Source organism: Ziziphus jujuba, chromosome 9 (assembly GCF_031755915.1).
Source record: "Ziziphus jujuba cultivar Dongzao chromosome 9, ASM3175591v1".
NCBI lineage: Eukaryota > Viridiplantae > Streptophyta > Magnoliopsida > Rosales > Rhamnaceae > Ziziphus > Ziziphus jujuba.
The window spans coordinates 10,118,553-10,137,729 of NC_083387.1; the positions used below are offsets into that span (position 1 = coordinate 10,118,553).

At 34.5% G+C, this 19,177-nt stretch overlaps 1 long non-coding RNA gene across 2 annotated transcripts; it reads right to left on the reverse strand.

The window, feature by feature from the left end:
* Positions 1 to 3,900: 3,900 nt before the first annotated feature.
* Positions 3,901 to 18,890, reverse strand: LOC132799525 (uncharacterized). Of its 2 annotated transcripts, XR_009634243.1 has the most exons (4): positions 16,818 to 18,838; positions 5,737 to 9,431; positions 5,519 to 5,579; positions 4,128 to 4,920 (listed from the first exon to the last, which is right to left on the reverse strand). It is a non-coding gene; the product is annotated as an uncharacterized LOC132799525 (long non-coding RNA). The 2 variants fall into 2 exon arrangements; XR_009634244.1 differs by lacking the exons at positions 4,128 to 4,920; positions 5,519 to 5,579; positions 5,737 to 9,431 and adding an exon at positions 3,901 to 4,121 and having other exon boundaries at positions 16,818 to 18,890.
* Positions 18,891 to 19,177: the final 287 nt, after the last annotated feature.

Consider the following 19,177-nt stretch of genomic DNA (forward strand, 5'->3'; position numbering starts at 1 on the left):
TACTGGTCTTCTGTACTATATATGTGAATAAGCGCATAAGTCGTAATGTCTCCCGTGAGTTGCCATCGGACTGAGGACATGCAAGTTTAATATTGGCCATAGTCGCTTCCCTCCATGGCTGGGATGACGGTTTAAGCAGCGACGCTATCGGGATGCCGAAGCGACCGTATGCAAGTTTCTTTTTTTAAACTCCCGCCAGACGATGCTCGGGACGCTGGGTGTAACAGCCCAGTCCACCCGCATGCGATATTGTCCGCTTTGGGCCCAGTCCGCATGGTTTTACTTTCCCTCATGGGAACGCGTCGCAAGGGAAAGGTATCCACACCCTCTTTTAAGGCATGCTTCGTTCTCCTTTCCAACCGATGTGGGATCTCACAATCTTTCCCTCTTAGGGCCTAGTGTCCTTGTTGGCACACATATCCGGGTACTAGCTCTAATGTCATCTGTAACAGCCCAGTCCACCCGCATGCGATATTGTCTGCTTTGGGCCCAGCCTGCACGGTTTTGTCAAAATGAATCGCAATGGTTAGGGGGAATCCTCTTACAACCCTTACCTACCAATTCCACTGGCACGGGCCTCCCAGGCCCAATCACGATATGTGAGCCCAATCCTACCCCTCACGGTTTTACTTTCCCTCATGGGAACGCTTCGCAAGGGAAATGTATCCACACCCTCTTTTAAGGCGTGCTTTGTTCCCCTTTCCAATCGATGTGGGATCTCACAATCCTCCCCCCTTGGGGCCCAGCATCCTCGCTAGCACACCGATCTGGATACTGGCTCTAATACCATCTGTAACAGCCTAGTCCACCCGCATGCGATATTGTCCGCTTTGGCCCCAGCCCGCACGGTTTTATTTTCCCTCATGGGAATATGTCGCAATGGAAGGGGAACGAAGCATGCCTTAAAAGAGGGTGTGGATACCTTTCCCTTGCGACGTGTTTCCATGAGGGAAAGTAAAACCGTGCGGGCTGGGCCCAAAGCGGACAATATCGCATGCGGGTGGACTGGGCTGTTAGAGATGGTATCAGAGCCAGTACCCGGTTCGATGTGCCAGCAAGGACGCTGGGCCCTAAGGGGGGAGGATTGTGAGATCCCACATCAGTTGGAAAATGGAACGAAGCATGCCTTAAAAGAGGGTGTGGATACCTTTCCCTTGCGATGCGTTCCCATGAGGAAAAGTAAAACCGTGAGGGGTAGGATTGGGCTCACCACCTAGCTTCCAAAGCGGACAATATCGTGATTGGGTCTGGGAGGCCCGTGCCAGTGGGATTGGTAGGTAGGGGTTGTAAGAGGATTCCCCCTAACCATTGCGATGCATTTTGACAAAACCGTGCGGGCTGGGCCCAAAGCAGACAATATCGCATGCGGGTGGACTGGGCTGTTACAGAAATTTTGGCAAACTTCCTTTCCATGTATCATAAACGGCTTGGAATTTAGACAAATAAAGGTCATTTTTGAAATCAAGAGGTCGAAACTGTTGAAAAACCAGCAAATGGAGAACACTGGCCACCAATTTTGGACGGCCAAACGGTTGGAAACTCGACCACTGATGCCACCTAGACCACCGATGCCGCCCGACCGTGGGCTCCCACACCCACCAGCACATGACACCATCTGGTGACCGAGGCACGGCCAATCAACCGATCAATGGAGAGAGAGGAAGAGGGAGAAAGAAGACAAAGGGAAAAGAGAGAAATTATTTTCCCTTCGTGAGGAGGAGGGAGACAAAGAAAGGGGGAGAGGGAAAAAAAAAAGAAAAGGAAAAAGGAAAAAGAAAAACAAAAAGAAAAAGAAAAGAGAGAGAGAGAGAGAGAGAGAGAGAGAGAGAGAGAATATTTTTATTAATATTTTATTCTTAATCTATGATAACACATGGCATCATCGATTGGTGACATGTGGCAGCCACTAATGGGTGCCACATTGCACCCACCAAGGATTTTTTTTAAATTTCGCTCCCAGTAAAATCAGTCCCAGAAAAATTAAGCACAATTTTACAGACCCGTAATTTTTCAACCGCAGGTCCAAATTAAGCATGTCACCAGTCTACGGACTCGCAAATCTATATAAATAAAAAGTCAACTCTAGACTCATTGATCAGTCCAGATTGTATCTTGTTTTGGCCATAATTTTCTATTATTTGCTCCAATTTTGTCATACTACTAGTCTACGAACTCGTGCCGATGAGTACTTTACCATGGTATCTCGGTCAATATGAAATTTCTTCCACAGTAAAAAGTCAACTATAGAACTCACTTGGTCAATCCAAATCAACCTTGGTCAAAAATTCAAATTTAGAACATTTTCTCAGATTGAAGTCTCACTTAGAATAATAAAATGAACCATATTAAGATTAATAAATTTCAAATATATTTGTAAATCTCAACACCTCAAACGATCTAAATCTGATAAGGAGATTTTGGAGTTTTTCCATTAAGTTGTCTTTAATGTGAGAATTTATATATATATATATATATATGTATGTATAGAAGCTCATATTAAGTCAACTTAATGATTTTAGTATTAAGTCTTTTATAAGTCCTTGATTGCTTCAAGTATTGAGATTTAAAAATAAATAAATGGCTTAATAAGGATTTAATTACATGCTAAAATTTTATTTGAAAAAAGTGAATCGTGCAGGAATTTGATTAAGTATAAATAAATTTTTAAATCTTAGCACTTGAATTTTGAAATCTCAGCTTTTGAAGGAATTCAATTGCTTATAAAGGAAGATCAAACACTAAAACCATCATGTTAACATGATATGAGCATGGTTTTATATATATGCATATGGTGAGTTTCAAATTCAACAATTGTGAGTTTGTTTAATTTGACCAAATCTATTTTCTAAAATTAAATTTACAAAATTGATCGCATAGATATTTAATATAATATTATTAGATCAACATGGTAAAAGACTAGATATATATTGAGATTCTGTAGTACCTTGACTCGAGAAAATGTTTCAAATTTTAATTTTTAACCAAGTTTGATCAAGGCTAACCGAGGTTGACGAAGTGGGTTCCACGTTTAATGTTTTATTGTGAGAGAAATTTTACATTCATTGAGTTACCTTGGTGAAGTACTCATTGACACGAGTTTGTAGACTAGTAGTATGGCAAAGTGGGAGCTGAGATTAGACAGTTGCAGTCAAAACAAAGTGCGATCCGAACAGATTGGTAAGTTCAAGGTTGGCTTTTTATTTGTATGAATTTTGACTTTCACTTATGCATCATATGATAGTGCTCATCAATACGAGTTTGTCAACTAGCAGCATGCTTGATTTAGACCTATGGTTGAAAAGTTATGGATTTATAAAGTTGTATCTTTTTTTTTTTTTAGATTGACTTTATTGGGTAGTGGAATATTTAGAGAGGTCCCTCATAAATACCACATGTCACCAACTGTAGGTGCCATATGTCACTAATTGGTAAATGCCATATGTCACCAATCAGTGGATATCACATGTCACCTCATAAAACATAATAAGATAATAATATAAAATTTTTTGTTCTTTTCTTTTTTTTTTTTTTGTTCTTTTCCTTTCCTTTTTCTCTTTCTTTTCTCTCTTTTTCTCCCCCTCCTCCTTGAGAGTGAAAAAGAACAAACATCTCTCTCTTTCTTCCTCTCTTTGTTGACTGGCCATTTGGCTATCCTAACCACTGAGTGGTGACACACATTATGTCAGGACCTGTCCAAGATCCCTCATCGGCACATTAGACAAGCCCTGATTCTAGGGAAATCCTGCCGGACCCTCCAATGGAAAATCCGGTAGAACCACCCCTAAAGCTTGGACTTACCACACATTCCCTGCACTGAAAACACACTTCTATATATATATACACCACCTTATTCCTCCCACCTTACTACAATTTAAATTCCATAAAGTTGCAACACTTCAATAAACAACAGGGAATCAGTGTATAATTAAATAAATATTTATCCAATCAGTATACAGAGCTTTATACAATACAATTAAGTATGAAATTAATACAACAACAACAACAAGGATAAAGAAATGATACAAGATAAAGAAGAAAAGGAAGGAAAGCCTTTTGGATCTTCAACAACGAACAAAGACATCAAGCTCGCCTCTGGACAATCAAACGTCTACTAACCTGGTCTAGGGGAATAGAAGTTAAGAATATGAGATGCTAATCATCTCAGTGAATGACCCTAATTATGACACAATTATAATAATAATATAACGATAAGATGAACTTTATTAATTAATAATAAATAATCAAATAAATTAACCAAGCCAACATTTAATTCAACATATAATCATGACATTTAATAATCAGCCAACTGAATATCCAATGAATATTGATAAATAAAATGCAAATAATATGCAACAAGTTAATTTAGTAATAAAGGGATTTAACGTAAAACAAAATTGATTTCAATAATTAATTTATAAAAATTATACTCAATAATTTAATAAAATAATACTAGATAGCATAGAAAATCTTTTTGATAATCTTAAATTTATGTAAGCCTTGAAAACATGGTAAAATATATTTTTGGACACAATTTTAATAAATAATAAAATCACAATTAAATACTTTTAATTTCAAATATAATTTTGAAAACATTACATTTTGAAAACCGGATCCACAAAATAACTTAACGCATCATACTATATACCAGTGATGGCCTACGATACCCAGTATCCCTAGCATCATCTGGCGGGAGGTTAAAGAGAGAAACTTGCGTACAGTCGCTTCGGCGTCCTGACAGCACCGCTGCTTAAACCGTCATCCCGGCCATGGAGGGGGGCGACTTATGTGCACTAAATAAAACTTGCCTACCCTCAGATCCATATCAATTCACGGTAGACATTACAACCTGTGCGCTTATCCATTCCACCCGCGCGGTAATCATATCCACAACCATAGAACACCAGTGCTATATGGGTGCATCTAAAACCAATAAAATCATATATATATATATATAATATACCATTTCCAGTTATCATAAAACAGGGGCTAACACCCATCAATTCCAATTCATCAATTAATTCATCATCTTAAAATCCAATGCTATATATATATATATATATAACCCAAAATTTCCAACATAAAATAATTTACGAAATTCATCTCAATGCATAATAAATTTAAATAATTATTTTCCTTCAAATCCGAAAAAATCAATCCATACCAAAAATAATATTTAAACGTCATGAAAATCATACATTATTAAAATCATACAATTATGCATAATAAGTCTAATAATAAACATAACAATAATTAAAAGAAATTAAAACCACAATTTCTTTAAATTCCCAAATATATTTTTGACACCACAACATATATTAAAATTATCACAAAGTGACAACATATATTTACATAGAAATTCCCTTAATATCAAATACATAAAAATATTTCTCAAATATTTAATTATGCAATATTCCAATAATAAAATCTAATAATTATTAATAAAATTTCAAATCCATAAAATTCTTAAAATTCAAAATATTTAACTCTCGAAATATACATTTGAAGGTGGGTCACTCACCTTGAGCACGCCATTAAATCAAGATCCTCCATAGGATCGATTCCACAATCCACACGTATTCCTAGAACATTGACAATACACAAACCGATTAAATTAATATTTTAATCGGATAAATTATATACGATTACCCGGAGGATTTAACGCAAACGTTAACCAAAATTCGCAATTAATATATTAAAATAAAGCTTATAACACGAGGATTAAGGATTGACCCTTACCTTCCGGAAATCGGACCCAAGGTGGTCGGAATCTCACCGGGAAGGTTTCGATCTTTAAATCTTCAGATCTCACAAACTTCCATGAATTGGAGAAAACTAACCTCGAATTTGGGTTCAGGGGGCTTGGATTAGTGGGAAAAGGTGGGCAGTGTAATCGGTAACTCGCCAGAATCAAGTTTTCCGACGAGCCACTGTGGTCATCAAAAACCATCACCATCAGCGGCATGTCCGATGGCCATTGGCTGTGATTTTTGGTGGGAAGGTAGATCAGGGGACATGTGACTCAACGGGACCAGCGGTGAGGCAAATGGAGGTCTGGTTTGGGAGAAATCGACCGGAGAAGGAATCGATGCCGCCGACGGAAGTCACCTCTATCCAGGCGTGTCGGGGTCGGTTGGTTGTGATTTTTTGCTAGCCAGCCGGTTTGTAGGTTGGCTTCACGGTGGTCCAGCACATGTAGATCGGGGGTGGCCAGAAAAGGATGGATCTGTGGTGGCCGGTCCTGACTCTCTCTCATCTCTTTCTCCCTCCTCTTTCTCTCTCCTCCACCTCACTCCTCCCATGCCCCCACACAACCATTTGCCCAATCAAAATGCCTCCCATGGGTGTCACTGTGCACTCACGGGTTGGCTAGATTTTGACACATGGCACACACTGTTTACATATTCAAAAATAATATTAAAATATTACGGTATTCGAAAAACTTTACAGGTCCATAACTTTTCAACAAAATGTCCAAATTAGACGTGCCACTAGTCTATGAACTCGTATCGACGAGTACTTCATAACCATGCATAGGACAAAGCTCAATTTTACACAAATAAAAAATCAACTCCGACACCCTTAGATAGTTCAAACCTTAACTTGTTTTGCCCATAACTTTCAAACCATAGCTCCGTTTTCATCGTGCTACTAGTATACGAACTTGGATCGATGTGTACTTTGCAATGGTGCCTCGGTCAACCTAGAATTCTCACAAAGTCAAAAAGTCAAAGTTTGACCCTTTCTCGGTCAACGACGATCAAACCTGGTCCACTTGAGAAATTTTCAGCGTATTTCGGGACGGAGTGTTACACATTAGCTGGAATAGAAGCCCACGATTGGTCAACGCCAACGACTGAGTCTCTAGCCATTTGGCCCACAGAAGCGACTGGATCGATGCTCCATTGTGGGTGACCGGTGACCACCCATTCGCTGGTGTTTCAACGGTTTCCGGCCACGAGCTGGGTCTCTCCCCCTAGTTTTTGTAAACGGCTTCTATTTGTTCAAATTCTAAATCATTTGAGGGATATATTGAATGGAAATTTGGCCAAAACTTTTTGGCTGTTTTTTGGCCACCGATAATGAGATTGGGGTATTTGAGCTAAGTATCTTTGATCTTTGTCTTACAAGCTTTCATTTGATATATAGTTTACTAATTATGGTTATGTATTTAATATTGCACCATTTTTGAGCTAATTTAGAAATTATTGTAAAAATTGGACTATATTGAAAGTTTTTCCTAAGAAAAATTGTCACATGTATGTTCTCAATGGGTAGTAGATGCTAATGGAATATTCAATTTCATAAAAGTATACTGTGTAGCCTGGCTCCTTTAGAGTCCAACATTGGAATCCTGAGTTAGCGAAAGTGAGTTTTAAAATATTTAAAGTATTCCAATATGATGGGAAAATATATATGTTAATTGGATAATATTTTTGAAGTATATTAGGCATTGGTGGGACTTGCGGCGAATCTTGCGATAGAGCAAGGATAGACAAGATCATTAAAGTGAGTGGCCCATTTTCAAAATCTATTTTCGGATAGGTATAATTAATTATTTGAGTTGTTTAAAATATTCCAAAATTTTGTTTGTGTTTAAATTTTAGAAAAATTATTATTTAATTTTATTGTGCCAATCTATGCAAATTTAAACATATTGTTGTATAAGAATAATTTTATGGCTTAAAGAAATTATTGTGTTAAATTTCTTATTGAGTTTATTGCTAAATTTATTATGCATGATAAAATATATTTATGTATGTAAAATTTTGTGTAAATAGTACTTATTGGAAATAATTAATTTTAATAAGATCTGATGGATTTAAAGAATCCGATTTAGGAAATTGAGGAATTTAATTATGCATTTAGATCTTTATGTTGAATTAAGAAAAAATTAATATTGTGCTTATCTACTTATTTAATTATGTAGTTAATTTATATATTTATTCATCTATTTATTTATTCATTTAATTATTCATCCACTTATTTATTTGTTTATTTGTTTACTTATTCATTTGTTTAAAATAATTAAATTACGCTTTTAAAAGTATAATTATGAGGAGTTGACACTTTTGGTAACTAAATATATATATATACACACACACACACACATATTTTATATATTTATTTTATGTACGGTTAGTAGTTTGTAGATGCATCATACAGTACTGATATTTTGTACTTTATTTGTGTTTAGCGTGCAAATATTTATGGTCATCCTGTAGGAGTTCTGAGCATAAGGGTTGGCAAGTATTTTGCACAGTGAGCATCAGTTGCCCCCCTTGGCTGTAGGATGACTGGTTATTATATTATGGATTAGTACGTAGGTTGTATGTATATGGGCGTCTTTTGTAATATGTGGTGAGAGATGGTAGGCAAGTATTTTGCTGTGATAGCATCAGCCACCCTACCTCTCGGTTGAAGGACGACTAGTTAAGCCGTGGCAAGTTATTAGCAATCGGTGCCTTGGGATGCCAAGGTGACCAATTACAGGTTTCTCAATTTAACATCTCCATCTGAGTAGTACTTGAAATGCTGAGTACCATTTGACACTACTGGTATATTGTATGGTGTATTAGATATCTTTTTAGAGACTCCAGAGAGAGTTTTTAGAAAAGTTTTTTCTATATATTAATTTCAAAGAGAATAATACATCTTTTTTTTTCTCAATATTTTGTGTTTTATCTTTTTTTATTTTCTTTGTTGGTTTTCTGTGTTTTTTGTGATTAGAGGATTACAACCAGATCTTCATGGTAAATAAAAACACAAAAATCTGGTATAAATGACCACCAAAGCTTGTAAGAAGCAGAAATAGTATCTTAATATATGATTGTGTATGGTCAACATTAGTGAGTCTTAAACAGATTCGATCTCAGATTCAATTGCATTTTCCAAACACATAGCAAGCCCATAGAAAGGCTTACATATAGAATTCTCCACCTAGTTTATACTTCTTATGTAACAATCCGTACCAAAATACACATGTTATACAAGTTTGACCAGATTTGACCAAGTGAACAGTATGTGAGTCTAAAATTGACTTTTTCTATGGTTAAGATTTTTGGTTTGACTGATGTACCATTGTGTAGAGCTCGCCAATACGAGTTCATAAACTGGAGGCACGTCAAATTCTAAGTTATGGATAAAAAGCTATGGTTCTAAGCAGTTTTAAGCATCAATTTTATATCAGTATCCAACCAGTCCCAAGTTTTTGTCTGTTAGTGACCCAATTGTAACACCCCACCCCGAAGTACGTCAAAAATTTCTCAAATTGACCGGGTTTGATCATCATTGACCTAGAAGGGTGAAACTTTGATTTTTTGACTCGGTGAGAATTATAGGTTGACCGAGGCACCGTTGTGAAGTTCACATCGACCCGAGTCCGTAGACAAGTAGTACATCGAAAATGGAGCTCCCGTTTGAAAGTTATGGACCTACAAAATTTTTTCAAATACTATATTATTTTTAAACGTGTGAACAGTTTGTGCAATGTGTCACCAAATGGGATGCGACACGTGTAATATCATAAACATGCCACATGTCAGCCATAACTAAATATTATATTATTTTGTTATTAGAATATTAATATTTTAATATTTATATATATTTATTTTCTTTTTCGTTTTCTCCCCCACGTGGAGAAACACTTTTCTTTTTCTTCTTTCTTATTTTCTTCTCCTTCTTCCCAAGCCCGACAAAGACAAGAAACACACACAGAGACCTCTCTCCCTCTCCCTCTACTTTGACTCTCTCCCCCTATCTCCTTTGACCAGCCAGTTGGCCGTGTTTCAGTGGCCCGACGGTGACACGTGCTGATGGGCTTGAGAGCCCACAGCCAGGCGACGCCAGTGGCCTAGTCTTTGACCAATTGGGGGGCAAATGCATTGGGATTGGCACCCAAAGCCCGCGGCCGGTGTGATGCTGGTTGGTTGGTTTTTCGACGGCCATTGATCATGTGGTTAACCCGGCCCTCTAGTTTTCGACGCCCTGGTTCCAAAACTGGCCTCCATTTGCCCAAATTCTAAGCCGGTTGTGAGATACATGGAGGGAAGTGTTTGGCTGGAACTTTCCATTTATTTTTCGATCAATTCCAGCGGCTTTGAGCTCGATGGAGGTTGTTAATGTATTCCTTGTCTCATTAGCTTTCTATAGGTACCTCATTTGCGAAATTTGGTTAATATTTATGTTAAATTCTCTGGATAATCGTGTATAATTTATTGGATTAAAATATTATTTTAGTCGGTTTGTGTATTGTCAATGTTCTAAGAGCACGTGTGAACTGTGGAATCGATCCTATGGAGGATCTCGATTTAATGGTGTGCTCAAGGTGAGTGACCCACCTTCAAAATTATTTTAGGATGTTAAATTATATATATTTTGTGTTAATCGGTTATTTGGAAAAAATATGTTTTATGTGTTGAACTTTGAATAAAAACTTCTATTGAATTTATGATGCCAAATTGAGATGAAATAAAAATATATGTTGCCTAAAAATCATATCTTGATTTTTAAGAAATTATGGTTTAAAGTTTTTAATAAATTATTGTTGAGTTTGATGTTGATTTTATAATACATAATAAATGTGTTTACATGATTTTAGGAATATATGAATTTGATGTGGTTTTAATATTATTTTTGATATATATTGATTTTATGGATTCGAAGAAAAATAATTAATTAAATTTATTATGCATTGAAATAATTGTGGAAATTATTTTGTGGTATTGAGGAATTGTGGAATTTAATTATATATGAATTTTACGTGGTTTTAAGGATATGTTGATTTAAATTGATTTTGAGGATTGGAGAAAAATATTGTTTTATAGTATTATGCTTCAAAAATATTTTTATGCATTTAGGGGTTAATTACACTGAGCACCCTCGAGATTTTTCTTAATTACAACCAGATACCTTCTATGTTTCCATAATTACATTGCACACCCTCGAGGTTCCCTTAATTACAATCGAATACCTTTATGTTTCCATAATTACATTGCACACCCTCGATATTTTTCTCTTAATTACAACCAGGTACCTTCATGTTTCCATAATTACATCCGTCTCGCTTCTGACAAAGTTTCATCCATAAAAATATACTTTTTCTCTTATGTGGTAGTTAAAATTTTATTAATTGTCTCTTGTATATATTAATTAAACATGAATTTTGATTGATTTGAAAAACAAAATTTTTTTAATTTGAAAAGGTTGAAGCCCAATAGATAGTAACTTGTTTGGCCACTTATTTTCAAAAACAAATTTTGAAAACAAATTTTAAAAAAAAAATCAAAAATTAGAAAACATAAAAATTATGTTTTAAACATTCCAGAAGGTGCCATTAAAACTTGGTAGTTGTTCTTATACTTACTATTCATTGGGCTTCAACCTTTTCAAGTTAAAAAAAATTTATTTTTCAAATCAATCAAAATCCATGTTTAATTAACATATATAAGGGACAATTAATAAAATTGTAACTGCCACATAAGAGGGAATACATTTTTATGGATGAAGTTTTGTCAGAAAAGAGGCGGATGTAATTATGGAAACATGAAGATATTCGGTTGTAATCAAGGGAAAAAGCTCGAGGGTATGCAATGTAATTATGAAAATATAAAAGTATCCGGTTGTAATTAAGAAAAACCTCGAAGGTGTGCAATGTAATTATGGAAACATGAAAGGTACCTGGTTGTAATTAAGAGAAACCTCGAGGGTACTCAGTGTAATTAACCCTGCATTTAGATATTATGGATTGATTTTATGGTACTGGAAACTTGGTATATTTGCATCAATGAGATTGTGAGAATGGATTTTAAGGTGATGGATTTACGATGATGGTGTAAAGAAATATGGATTGAAAAGAGATCTTTAAATCCAGTGGTATCATGAGATTTGAAAAATATACTGATTTTATGATTTAGATACACCATACAGTACTAGTGTTTTGTATTATATATGGATATGATTAGTGCGCATGTGAATGTGGTTAGTGAGCAGGTGGATGTGATTAGCTTGCAGGTGATTTATGGGGTTGTCCTGTGGTTGCCATCGGACCGAAGTTAGGCAAGTTCGATATTGGTCCTAGCCACCCCCCTCCATGGCCAGGACACTTGTTAGCAGCGGCGCTGTGGGATGCCACGTGACCGTATGCTGGTTTCTCTGTTTAACCTCCATGTCTGGCGGTGCTTGGGACGTTGGGTACTATCGGTGCCACTGGTATATAGTTTGGTGCATCAAGAGGTTTTCCAATACGATTTCTAAAATAATAATGTTTTTAAAAGAGTATTCAAAAATAAAAATGTATTTAATTATGTTTTTATCATTTATTTCAATTGATGTTTTAAAAATGCATTTACCTTGATTTTATTATTTAAATTGATTTGATACTTAAAAAAAAAAAGGATTTTATTATATTTTTACCATTTATTTTAAATAGATGTTAAATTGATTTAAGTATTTCTTATATTAATTAAATGACTATTTCTACTTATTTTAGATCTGATTATTTAAATGCATTTTATTCATGTTTTTATTATTTATTTTAAGTTAAGGTTTTAACATGAATTTTATTTATATTTCGTTATCTATCTCAGGTTGAGGTTTAAATTTAATTAAAATATTTCTATGATTATTTCATTGATTTAATTAATAAATTTGATAATTTATATATTGGATTTATTTTTGTTTTTATGCCAAATTTCTTTAATACAAGTTTATTTATAATTTTATTTTATTTTGTCTAATTGTATCTTATTATAAATTAATAATTGGTTTTTAAAGTGTTTTCAATATAAATTTTGAGTTCTCAATTATTATTTGTATTTTATGTGCATTTTAAATTATTGCATTCCATTTATTTAATATTCCTTGATTATTTCTAATATAAATTTTATTGTGATTTATTTTATTCTATTTATTACAATGTGTTACAATTTAATAATTGTTATTGAAATTAATTTTAGTTTTCATTATAAGGTTAGATCTTTAAATAATTGTATTTTGTTGGCAATATATTTAATTAATAAATCCTTGATTTTCCGGGCAAACAAATATTGGATTTTATGAAAATGTTTTAAAAGTGAAAATTTTCCAATTGAGTAAAATTTATTATTTATTTTATTATTTATTATTAATTAATCAAGTTCATCTTATGGTTATATTATGATTATTATTATTCTTATTATTATTATTATAATTGTGTCGTAGTTAGGGTCATTCACTAAAATGATTAGCATCTCATGTTTTTAAATTCCGTTCTCCTAGGTTCAGGTTAGTAGATGTTGATCGTCCGGAGGCGAGTTCGATGTCTTGTTCGTTGCTGAAAGTTCAAGGAGCCTTACTTATTTTTCTTCGCTATCTTGTATTGTTTCTTTAATCTTTTGTCGTATTAAAGTTCATATTTAATCGTATCTTGATAAAGCTTTGTATATTGTTTTGGACATTTATTTATTTAATTATGTATTGATTCCCTGTTATTTATTTGAGGTGCTAAAAACTTGTGGAAATAAATTGTAGTGAGGTGGGAGGAATAAGGTGGTTATTTAGAACCATGTTTTCTGTGTAGGAAATTTTGTGGTAAGTCCAGCCTTTAGGGGAGATGCTGCTGGATTTTTCTTTGGAGGATTCAGTAGGTTTTTCCTAAGATCAAGGCTTGTCTAGGGTTCCGGTAAGGAATTTTGGACGGGTCCTAACAGAATGCTCTATATAAGCCTCGAGAAGCGTGTCAAACAGGAAATAAATCCCAAAATATCCATTTTGTCCCCTAAACCCCAAGAAATTCCTCCCCAGACCCGTGGGTCTGAACTGGATCGTTTCGAACCCGTTTATCATCAACACGGGTCACCGCTGTTTTTGCCCATTCTAGTAAGACGCCATCTACGTGCACCAGCTTAGGAGGAAGCCCACATGACAGTGAGCTCGACCGTGAAATTTCATGGCAAACGGCAGCCAGATGGGCTCGGATCTGGCCAGCGAAACTCGCAGGGGCCGACGAGGTGGGTCTTTGGATTTTTATGTTTTCTAGCTATTCTAGGCCAACCCATACATCTATCCTACCATTTTTGGACCCTGTGAACTCATTTCTGTGCCTCTTTTTCCCAGATTCATCTTTTGATAGATATGATAACGGGAAGTTCGGTCAAACTTCAACTAAGTTTTTTGGCCACCAGAGGAACTTTTGGATCGAGGTGAGTATACCACTAGGTTCCTTGTCTCTTGAGCTTTCCGTTAATATAAAATTTGTAAATTTTGAATGTCGTTTGGTAATTTTTCCATTTTTGGGTTAATTAGTTAAATACTGGATAAATTGGGACTGTGTTTGGACAAAATTGGTTAAATTGGTCAAAATTTGAGTTGGATTAGTGAAATTAGATATTATTAGGACTCATTAGAAGGTTCAATTTCGAAAGATTCGTCTTCGGGTGAAAATCCCCAATTTTGGGTACTGGATCCTGGGGTACTCTGTATAATTGGACCGATCAGTATCCAATTTATGTAATTTTATAATTATAAAAACAATTCTAAGATATTTGGTACACACCAATGTCTTTGGTTTGTTATTGGAGCCTGAGAATTATGTTATTATATTACAGGTGCTCGAGTTGAGCCTAAAAGCGATCCTGCAGAGGAGCAGGAGTAAGCATCTATAGTACTGTAAATGGTTATATTATTTTAAAATATTTTGGATATATGGTATAATATATATGTGTTTTGAATATTTTACGTATATACCATTTGATTAAAATGTTTGGTTTACGCATATATAAATATATATATATATATATATTTTACATATATATGTTATCATTATATGTGATGTTTGATAATATTTTAAATGGTTTTCAATTCTAATGAGTTCATAAATGAACTTGTGGTGTTTAAATATCTTGATATTTGAATTGAGATTTTAAATCATTTGAGAAAATAATTTATTTAAGAAAGCATATTCAAATATTTTATAATTTTATGTGCTTAAAATTGGTTTATGGTGAATATATTTCACTGCAATATTTCAGATTTAGTATGAAATGATGATTTGAAAATTTTGAAATATTTAAAATAAGCGGTTGAAATTAAAAATAAAATTATGATTTATGATACAGTATTATTTGGAAAAGTATGTATGATCTTACAAGATTGTTTTACGGATACTATATTGGTTATTTGAATTGATGTACCATACAGTACCAGTGTCTTGGATCAATATTATATTATAGCGTGCGTTTTGCCACGGTACCCTGAGGTTGGTTTCATCCAACTATTCATTATTGCCACGGACCGTGAAGTTGAGTTTATCTCAACAGTTTTTTAATGCCACGGTGTTGTGAGGTTGGTTTCACCTAACGGTTTATTATTGCCATGGACTGTGAGGTTGGGTACGTCTCGATGGTTTATTATTTCCACGATACCTTTCATATATTAAGGGTCATGAGATGGATGTATCTCATGGTTTATAGTTTGGTATATCGTATGGTATATTGTATATGTTTTGAGTATATTGTTGGCTTTCAAATATGGTAGTTATTACTATACTTTCATAATTATTTTGTGAAATTGTGTTTATAATATTTTATACTCAATGTTTATATTTTGATTAAGATATTTTACAATAACTTAATGATCTTTCACTTTATACATTTTTTAGCATTGATCTTATGATATTGAATTGGGGTATAAGTTTGGATTTTAAAAAATTATTTTTAAACAGGGAACTTTTCAAACGAGTGGAATGAGAGGTCTTGAGAGAAAGTTTTATGAAAATAAATTGTTATTTTCTATTATACTATGTCATTCACTGAGATTTCTTTATCTCACATTTTATTTGTTTTAAATCTGTTCCCCTAGATTCAGGCAGTTAGTAGTACTCTACCTTGCGCTCAGCTTGTCACTTCGTTTTTCCACGACGGCAACAGTACTTATCTTTTCTTTATCTTACCTTTATCATTCTGGACTCGTTTATCACCTATTTGTAGTTTGAAACATTGTTAACACTCTTAGAATGCTCTGATCTATATTTTGGACTCAGTAGAAACCATATTACTTATGTGTGTAGTTATGGCCTGTAGTACAATCGGCCGGTTGTGGACTTTGTGTTGTGGATTTATTTATATATATATTAAAGCATTATTGATATTGCTTGTTTTTGGTTATCCACGTTTTAAGTGAGGTTCCATTGGATATCCTCTAGGGATTATCTAGTGGAACTTCACTAGGCCGGACCACCTGGGAGATCTTGAGAGGGTTCCTGGGATGGATCCTATCATATTATGCCATTAATAAACAGCAAGTCCTGGTGACAAAAAGAAAAGCTAATCTAAACGCCAAGATGGGTATTAAAAGAGATTCCATAATGAACAACATAAAAAGGGAAATTCTCGAAATACTAAAACAAGCCCATCATTTAAACTCCTATAAGGCATTTTTTGCCATTATTAGAGGGAAAAGTTCAGAAACTAATAAGAGTGCATGGACAAAGTATGAAGCTTTTTAAATGATTGTTAACTTTCTTTAATATCAAATCGGTAAGCAGAAAAAGGTTTGATATGTTACTGGGATATATACATATATATTGAATAATTTAAAAGATGATGCGCCCAAGTAACCAACAATGATACATTAGTCATATACTAGAAACCAGCGATGGCACATTAGTCATATATTAAACAATGAGTATGTAGCATGCATATTATCATAATTAAAACAAACAAAAAGAACAGGAATAGGCTGCATCATCTTGGAAAAAGATAGCAAAGCAACCAGCTTTCAGCCTGTAAACCTCTTACTGTACCAAGGAAATTATACAATATCAACAATAAAAGAGGACTCACCTCAAAGGAATATGTTGACGAGTTGAAGCATCTTTATATTTTTTAGCAAGACCAAAGTCAATGATATAAACCCATGAGGAAGCAGGTATCAAGGAATGCCCTGTAGAATGTGAAAGAAAATTCCAATTTTAAAATATTTTCCACATACCTGATTTGCACGCCTCCCTAAATCCATGAGGAAATTGTCTTGGCTCAGTATCTCGATGTAAGAATGATTCGGAATGGACAAACACCACTCGATTATCATGATGTAGAACAAAGAGACACACATATGTTGGAATAATATGCATCCAGTAAACACGATCCTACCATCGCAAGCATGAGAACAATGTACAAAAAAGCACTTATGCTCTATAATAACTTCAATATTTTTGTATTACAATGTCAACATAATCACATATAATATAGTTGCCATTATCTCTTTCGATGTTAAATAAACGTTCTCGGAAAATTGAACTGGTAAAACTTACAATCACAGCAAAGAAGCACTAAGATAAAAGGCATTTCTGGTCTCTAATATAACATGCACCACATTAGGCACTAAAATTAAAATGAAGATAATTCCTAGAAGATAGAATTAATATCTCAATAATTCAGAGACCGAGCAGTCGTACTTTATCCATCTAGAATATCTAGGAAGGGACCTTCAAAACTCAAATAAATTTGCATGTGTCAACGCCAAGATCACATTCTTAACATAAGCATGAAAAGCAAACATTCAAACATGATGGTTTATGTTTCCAGCTAGATACAAGAAAAAGATAAATAAAAATATAGTATGAGCCTCACATACTGAGAAATCCAAATACCAGCCTTCTTGCCTAAAATGCTCCTTTAGTAGCTACATAAACATCAAACACACAATCAGCATATAATTACGTTACCAAAAAATAAATAAATAAATAAAAGTTACGAAGAAGCTACAATATCAAAATAAAAAATAAAAAATAAAATGAAAATATAAGAGCGAGGATAGTTTAGCCATGTGAACAAGAAGAGTGCCAACAGCATCAAAACGGCAAAGCCTTGTGAGTGATTTCACCATACAAGGACCTACGGTACTCCTCATTATGTTTCACACCCAAATTTCCCATCCCATGCGCCTGGACCCAATTACCTTAGACTCCTTTGAGGCCAGGGCAGAAAATAAATAAGTAAATAAACTACTTTGAACACTGAATAATCACCAAAGATGTTAGACATAAACACACCAAGATAAATGACCCTCTGCCCCTATGCAAACTCAGCATATGGAACCGAACAAATCAAAGAGAATTCGAATTCCAAAATATCCAATTCCAAAACAAAACCAAGATCTAGCTAAAGTCAAAATTTTGAATCAAAATGAAAAACTCTGAGAAAAAAAAAGAAATAATAATTATAGAGAGAAAGAAAATAATAATAAGCAGGTAACCAGATTACTATCGCAGCGATCGAGATCCAAGCACTTGACAACGACAGCTTCATTGGAAGGAAGATAGATTGCTGTCTAAACCGTAGGGCTGGCAACATATCCGGCCTTTTCAGGAAGCTTTAATTGCTCACAGTGTAAGCCTTGGAATTGCCTCTCATCCTTCCCATACGGAGCTCTCGGCAGTAAAACCAAGATCCATAGAAAAAGGGAGAAGCGGGCCAGGGGGACAGAGATCGAGAGGCAGACGGCGAGTAAGAAACCAAGATTGGGAGCGGAGCAGGAGATCGAGAGGGAGAGATTGAGAGGAGGTGCAGTCCGAAGAGTGAAGTTGGCCACGAGGGGTAAGTGAAAATGGGGACCTGGACTTGGAAAAGGTTTGGGGATTTTCATATCGTTGGTGTTACTAAACGACGTCGTTGGACTCAAACAACTGGTAGTGATCGGCTTGTCAACATGAAAAGTATCGGTGACAAACTTGTAAATCCTTGTCACGATGAAGTTCAAAAAATTGGGGGGATAATTGACACCAATATATTTTGGGACTTTCTATGTCAAAACCATGTGACAACAAAAAAGATGCTATCAAATATGCTGTTAAACCATGCTTGATAATGTGAAATGCATCTTATTCTCACAGTCGCTGACCAATCAGTGACAATTTTTTTTTTCTTTTTTCTTTTTTTTCTTTTTTTTTTTTTGGTCAACTGAAAATTTATAGGAATTGCTTAGATTTTTTGTTATGAAAGCTTTTCCACCTAATAACTACAACGATTGTAGTATAATTTGTTAACATTTCATTTTTACATCAAAATATTTTAATTTTATTAAAATTTGGATTCACATCGGCATATCCAAGTTGAGAAATTATATTGATTAAATATATATATATATATATAACTAATTGATTTTCAAAAATTAATTAATATGATAAAAGAACACCAAATAT